The 7,540-nt window shown below is 37.7% G+C and overlaps 1 non-coding gene across 1 annotated transcript; it reads right to left on the bottom strand.

Annotated features, from left to right (window-relative positions):
• Positions 1 to 1,466: 1,466 nt before the first annotated feature.
• On the bottom strand, positions 1,467 to 1,573 carry LOC131235885 (small nucleolar RNA R71). The gene has a single exon (XR_009166402.1). It is a non-coding gene; the product is annotated as a small nucleolar RNA R71 (small nucleolar RNA).
• Positions 1,574 to 7,540: the final 5,967 nt, after the last annotated feature.

Genomic DNA, 7,540 nt, shown 5'->3' with positions numbered 1-7,540 from the left:
ATATTTAAACTGTTTTATTTTCCAATTAGGCTGACCATAGTGCTCAGATCCTAGTTGTGTTATCCAAGTCATCATGATTTTGGAACATTAACCTATGTGTGGAACTTTGAAGCTTGGGTGTTATTTTATTCAGTTGAATTACATCCATTCAAAAATCCCAAAATCAAATCATCAGATTAATTTTTATTACTTAGTTTGTTTTGCATTTGATTTTTTTCTTCTCACAATTCATCTCCCTGTGGGATCGACCCTGTATTCACGGGATACTACTTACGAACCTCTGCACTTGGAGGCAAGCAATCAAGTTTTTGGCACCGTTGCCGGGGAGAGACTGAGATAGATCAGATCTGTGCAAGATAGCTAAGGTAAGTTTTCTTCTAAGGTAAGTTCTCTTCTAAACCCTCTAAATTTTTTGTAGATTTTTTTTTCTTTTTCTTTAAAAATAAATTCAGTTGGGTCTTTCAAGCACTAACTATGACATAAGGTTGCCCTGCTTGGGATTTCATCACCCAAGTGCTATGGTTGTGCTACAGTTGTTGTTTGATCACACAGATCATCCGCTGAATCTATTTTCCAAATTAGCATAGTTTAATTTTTGCATTAGTTTTACTTTGTTGATTTATTTATTTATTTATTTTTGTGGATTGAACCCTCATGGTCGTCCCTGCCGCCTGGGTTGTTGATTTATTTTTGCTTTGTGGATTGAACCCTCATAGTCGGCCTTGCCGCATGGGTTGTTAATTTTTTTTGCTTTGTGGATTGAACCCTCATGGTTGGCCTTACTGCCTAGGTTGTTGGTTAAGTTTTTATTTTTATTTTAAGTATCATACTTGCTATTTGAATTAGTGGTATTTGTTGTGTGGTGTTGATGGTTTATGTCCCGTTGGAGTAATGATCAAAACAATCGACTCTCCTCTGAAGCGGGACTAGTTCCACGCCTTAATCATTCACTTAGAAGAGGGACTCAACATCACTTGGATTCCATGGTAGACCCAGTTGATAATCCAAATCCAAATCTACCAGATCCAACTATAAATCAAAATAGAGAAAATCAACATAATCCTCCTCTTGAGGATGAAAATGAAGTTCATAGGAATGTGTTAAACCAACCACAGACTTTACGTGAACATTTACACCCTGAGAGATTAACTTTACCATCTTGCATAGTTTTCCCTGCTCACATAGGGAACATTGATTTTAAACAAGGTGTGATTCAATCAATTCCTAAATTTCATGGCTTAGATTCTGAAAGCCCCTACTTACACCTCAAGGACTTTGAGGAAGTAATTGCGACATTATAAGTAAATAATGGCAATAGGGATGTACTTAAGCTTAGGTTATTCTCATTTTCTCTAAAGGATCAGGCCAAAGCATGGCTCAACTCTCTAAGACCTAATACCATCACTTCATGGCAAGCCTTAAGTAGAGAGTTTTTGAAAAAGTTCTTTCCCGAGCACAAAACAAATGCACTAAAACAAGAAATTATGTCATTCTCCCAAAAGGGGAATGAACTATTTTTTCAAGCTTGGGAGCGCTTCAAAGACATTCTAATTACTTATCCACATCATGGTTATGAACCATGACACGTGATTGATGCTTTCCGAAAGGGGCTCACCATGGATACCTGTCAGTTTATAGAGATGATGTGTGGTGGAACCTTTCTTGACAAAGATCATAATGAGGCTTGGAATTTTTTAGATATGTTAGCAGAGAATACGCAGACATGGGATGTCTCTGCTAAATCAGACCAAACTAGACCCATTGCTAGAGAGAAAGCGGGAATGTATGTCCTAAGAGAGGAAGACGACCTAAATGCAAAATTTGCTGCATTGGCTAGAAAGGTCGAAGCCTTAGAAATTAGGAAGGTTGATATGGTTAAAGCAAACACTTCCTCAGGTAATTTTTGTAGCATTTGTGGTAGTACAAACCATGACACAAAGGATTATCCAATAATTCAGTTGTACAAAATATCACACATGATCATGATCAAGCAAATGCTATAAATAATTACCAAAGGTCAGTTATGCAACCAATGGGAAACACGTATAATCCAAATTGGCGTAACCATCCTAATCTTAGTTGGAGGAATGGACCACAAATTAATGCGCCCAATGCACCTCAAATGCCTCCACAAAATAACTTCTTTGGGGCACCTAACAATGCACCATATGTGCCCCCGCTAAAGCGATCATCTTTGGAGGATGCATTGACCCCATTCATGAACTCTTAAGCTCAAATGAATCAGTCTCTAATCCAATCAAATTAGGAATTAAAGACAACTGTGGCTAGGATTGAGACTCAACTAAATGCTAGGGAAAAAGGCACTCTTCCTTCTCAACCTGTGCCAAACCCTAGAAATACACATTTCATTGGAGACTCAAATCCAAGTGAGCTACATCATGAACAAGCTAAGGCCATCATTACCTTGAGAAGTGGAAAAGAGGTCGATAACAAGATAATGCAACAGGTAGAAATACTGGAGGATGAGCCACTGTCTCAAGAAAATGATGAACCAGCTATGGTTCAAGAGCCGCAACAGCAAAAGGATAAAGAGACTAAGTCATATGAGCCTCCAGCTCCATTCCCATCTAGACTTCGAAATCTGATTGTCCCCATGAAATATCAAGAGGTGTTGGATGTACTCCAAAAGGTTACTGTTAATATTCCTCTGCTTGATGCCATTAGACAAATTCCATCATATGCTAAATATCTCAAGGATTTGTGCACTGTAAAGCGAAATTAAATGTTCACAAAAAACCCTTCCTTACTGAGAAAGTGAGCGCTATCATTCAACAAAGGGTTGTACCCAAATACAAAGACCCAGGAAGTCCCACTATTCCTTGCATTATTGGGAATTTCCAAATTAAGCATGCTTTCCTAGATTTGGGTGCAAGTGTCAACTTAGTACCTTATTCAGTTTACAAGCAAATGAGGTTAGGCGAGCTTAAACCAACCACGATTACACTCCAACTCGCTGACCTCTCTATTAAGATACCAAGGGGAATTTTAGAGGACGTAATAGTCTAAGTGGAGAAATTCTACTTCTCCGTGAATTTTATTGTACTAGACACTGAACCATGTGTAAATGCTAGCGCTCAAGTTCCCATCATTTTAGGCCGCCCATTCCTGGTAACTTCAAATGCAATCATAAATTGCAGGAATGGAATGATGAATTTGTCTTTTGGTAACATGACTCTAGAGCTAAATATTTTCAATCTATGTAAGCAGCCCATTGATAATAATGAAATCCATGAGCTGAATTTCATGGACTGCTTGATAGAAGAAGAGGAATTGGAACCTAGTTTGACTGAGGAATTGATTCAAGTCATTGGAGACTTGAAAAATTCTGATTTAGAAAAAGTCTTTGCCGAAATTTGTGATGATAATGAGAGCACTACCACCCAAGATATTGGTATGTACCAATGGAGACCGCGTACTCAAATCCTATCTATCGAGGACTCGCAACCTCTGCCATCACCAACCAATATTCTAAAGCTTGATTTAAAACCACTACCAAATGAGCTTAAATATGTATACTTAGGTGAAAATAAAACTTATCCTGTGGTAATCTCTTCATTTTTAGACAAGGATCAAGAGATTAAATTATTGAATGTTCTAAGGGACCACAAAGGAGCCTTGGGCTGGACCATTTCTGACATCAAGGGTATATGCCCTTCTATATGCACCCATCGGATCCACCTCGATGACCAATTAGACAACCTCAAAGGAGTCTCAATCCAAACATGATGGAAGTTGTAAAAAATAAGGTGATCAAATTATTGGATGTGGAAATCATCTACCCAATATCTGATAGTGTTTGGGTGAGTCCAACTCAAGTAGTCCCAAAAAAATCTGGAATAACTATTGTGCAGAATTCTAATAATGAACTCATACCAACACGTGTCACCACTAGTTGGCGTGTTTGCATTGACTATAGAAAATTGAACCAGGTCACAAAGAAGGACCATTTCCCTCTATCATTCATTGATTAAGTTTTAGAGAGGGTAGAGGTCACTCATTCTATAGTTTTCTTGATGGATATTCTGGATATAACCAAATAGAGATAGCCCTGGAAGACCAAGAGAAAACCACGTTCACTTGTCCATTTGGCACGTTTGCTTTCAAATGGATGCCATTTGGATTGTGTAATGCCCCAGCAACTTTCCAACGGTGTATGTTAAGTATTTTTTCAAATATGGTTGAAAAGTTTTTTGAGGTTTTCGTGGATGACTTTTATGTATTTGGGAGTAGTTTTGAGGAATGCCTCAACAATTTATCTCTTGTCTTGTCTAAGTGTGAAGAGAAACACCTTGTCTTAAATAAGGAGAAATGTCATTTCATGGTTCAAAAGGGAATTGTTTTGGGCCATGTTATCTCTAAAAATGGAATCAAGGTAGATCGCTCAAAACTCGACATTATAACTAATCTACCTATCCCCCAAATTGTTAGAGATATTAGATCACTTATAGGGCATGCTGGTTTTTATAGAAGATTCATCAAGGATTTTAGTGTCATTACTAGACCCTTGACTAATCTTCTTCAAAAGGATGTTTCATTTAAGTGGACAGATCAGTGTGCAAGTGCTTTTAATCAAATTAAATCATCCCTTACCACTGCACCTATCATGCGTCCACCAGATTAGACACTTCCTTTTGAACTAATGTACGATGCAAGTGATTATGCCATAGGGGCTATTTTGGGCCAAAGGAAAGATAAACAGCCCTACGTTATTCATTATGCGAGTAGAACACTAAACTCAGCACAAGTGAACTACTCAACAATTGAAAAAGAGTTACTTGCAATAGTTTTTGCTTTGGATAAGTTTATGTCCTACTTGCTGGGATCCAAAGTGGTCATTTTCACGGACCACTTAGCTTTGAAATATTTTCTATCTAAGAAGGATGCAAAGCCGAGACTTTTGAGATGGATCCTCCTACTCCAAGAATTTGACTTAGAGATAAAAGATAAGAAAGTGGTAGAAAACGTAGTGGCCGATCACCTTTCTAGATTGGTATTAGATGATTCCACTGAGGAGATGCATATCCAGGATACTTTCCCTGATGAACAATTATTTACGATCTCCAAATTGCCTTGATATGCGGATATAGTGAACTATCTTGTAACGGGAAAAATACCATATCATTGGAAGCCACAAGATAGGAAGCGTTTTGAAACCGAGGTTAGGAACTTCTTCTGGGATGACCTGTATTTATATTAATATGGGACTGATCAGATTTTTAGACGTTGTGTCCCAGAGGATGAAGTTCAGAGTGTTATTTCCTTTTGTCACATGGAAGTATGTGGTGGCCATTTTTCTGCTAAGAAAAACACTGCAAAAATCATGCAGTGTGGTTTTTACTGGCCCACCATGTTTAAAGACACCCATGCTTTCTATGTTGCTTGTGATAGATGTCAAAGGTTGGGAAGAGTGTCCCGGCACAAAATGATGTCTTTATCCCCAATTTTACCATTGAAGATATTTAATTGTCGGGGTATTGATTTTATGGGCCCATTTCCATATTCTTTTGGATTTCTTTATATATTGGTTGGTGTGGACTATGTTTCCAAGTGGATTGAGGCAGTTCCGAGTAGGACCAATGACAACAAAGTGGTCATACGATTCCTCAAGGAAAATATTTTTGCTAGATTTAGAACTCCAAAGGCCATCATTAGTGATGGTAGGTCTCACTTTTGTAATAGGATATTTGAGGCTTTGATGAAGAAATATGACATCAAGCATAAAGTCAGCACCCCATGCCACCTAAGTGGGCAAGCTGAGATTTCTAATTGGGAAATCAAACACATTTTAGAGAAAACTATAAGGTTAGATAGGAAGGATTGGTCTCTGAAACTATCTGACGCTTTATGGGCTTATAGGACTGCGTATAAGACCCCAATTGGAATGTCTCCATACAGATTGGTGTATGGGAAGGCTTGCCACTTACCTGTGGAATTGAGGCAGTTCTAAGTAGGACCAATGACAATAAAGTGGTCATACGATTTCTCAAGAAAAATATTTTTGCTAGATTTGGAACTCCAAAGGCCATCATTAGTGATGACAGGTCTCACTTTTGTAATATGAGATTTGACGTTTTGATGAAGAAATATGACATCAAGCATAAAGTGAGCACCCCATGCCACCCACAAACGAGTGGGCAAGCTGATATTTCTAATTAGGAAATCAAACACATTTTAGAGAAAACTATAAGGCCAGATAGGAAGGATTGGTCCCTCAGACTATTCGACGTTTTATGGGCTTATAGGATTGCTTATAAGACCCCAATTGGAATGTCTCCATACAGATTGGTGTATGGGAAGGCTTGCCACTTACCTGTGGAATTGAAGCAGTTCCAAGTAGGACCAATGACAACAAAGTGGTCATACGATTCCTCAAGGAAAATATTTTTGCTAGATTTAGAACTCCAAAGGCCATTATTAGTGATGACAGGTCTCACTTTTGTAATAAGATATTTGAGGCTTTGATGAAGGAATATGACATCAAGCATAAAGTCAGCACCTCATGCCACCCACAAACGAGTGGGCAAGCTGAGATTTCTAATTAGAAAATCAAACATATTCTAGAGAAAACTATAAGGCCAGATAGGAAAGATTGGTCCTTCAAACTATCTGACGCTTTATGGACTTATAGGACTGCTTATAAGACCCCGATTGGAATGTCTCCATACAGATTGGTGTATAGGAAGGCTTGCCACTTACCTATGGAATTGGAACATAGAGCTTACTGGGCAATAAAGAAATTAAACTTTGATATGGACCAAGCAAGTGGACAAAGGAAATTAGAGTTGAATGAATTAGAGGAGCTGAGGAGAGATTCCTATGAAAATTCTAAAATCTACAAAGAGAGGACCAAAGCTTTTCATGACAAAAATATCTTGAGGAAGAATTTTGAACCTCAGCAAAAGGTCCTATTGTACAATTCCTGTCTCCAGTTCTTTCTGGGAAAGTTAAGATCAAGATGGACAGGCCCCTTCATTGTGAAGAATGTTTATACTCATGGGGCTGTTGAAATTGAGAATCCACGTAATGGCAATGGGTACAAGGTTAATGGTAAGAGATTGAAGCCTTATGTGAAAAACTTTCATTTGGGAGAGGAGTCTTTCCCTCTTCATGAGCCAGAATATTCAGAATGATGCTCCTAGTCTGACGGAGCATTTGTGTAGGATTTGTATCATATTCAATTTTTTTAGTGTCACATAGCAGGTGAGTTTTTCATGGCAGGTACTATCCATCCTTTCTTTTATTTTTATTGTTCTCTGCATTACATTATCATTACATTGGGAACAATGTAGATTTTAGGTTGGGGGGTGTGGATAGTCATCCCATGTGAAGGTTTTTTTTTTTTTTTTTTTTTTAAGGTTTCAATTTATTTTATTATTATTTTTATTACTTTTAGGTTTCAGTTAGGTTTAAGTTTATTTTTTTACGTTTATGGGGAAGTTTTTTCAACATTTTCAAAATAATATATACAAGAATGTGAACATGATATTATGCGAATTCCAAAGGCAAAGTTAATACTTAG

The sequence above is a fragment of the Magnolia sinica genome, chromosome 19, assembly GCF_029962835.1.
Source record: "Magnolia sinica isolate HGM2019 chromosome 19, MsV1, whole genome shotgun sequence".
Lineage (NCBI taxonomy): Eukaryota > Viridiplantae > Streptophyta > Magnoliopsida > Magnoliales > Magnoliaceae > Magnolia > Magnolia sinica.
The sequence above is the reverse complement of the archived record's forward strand: the minus strand, read 5'-3'. Positions and strand labels throughout refer to the sequence as shown.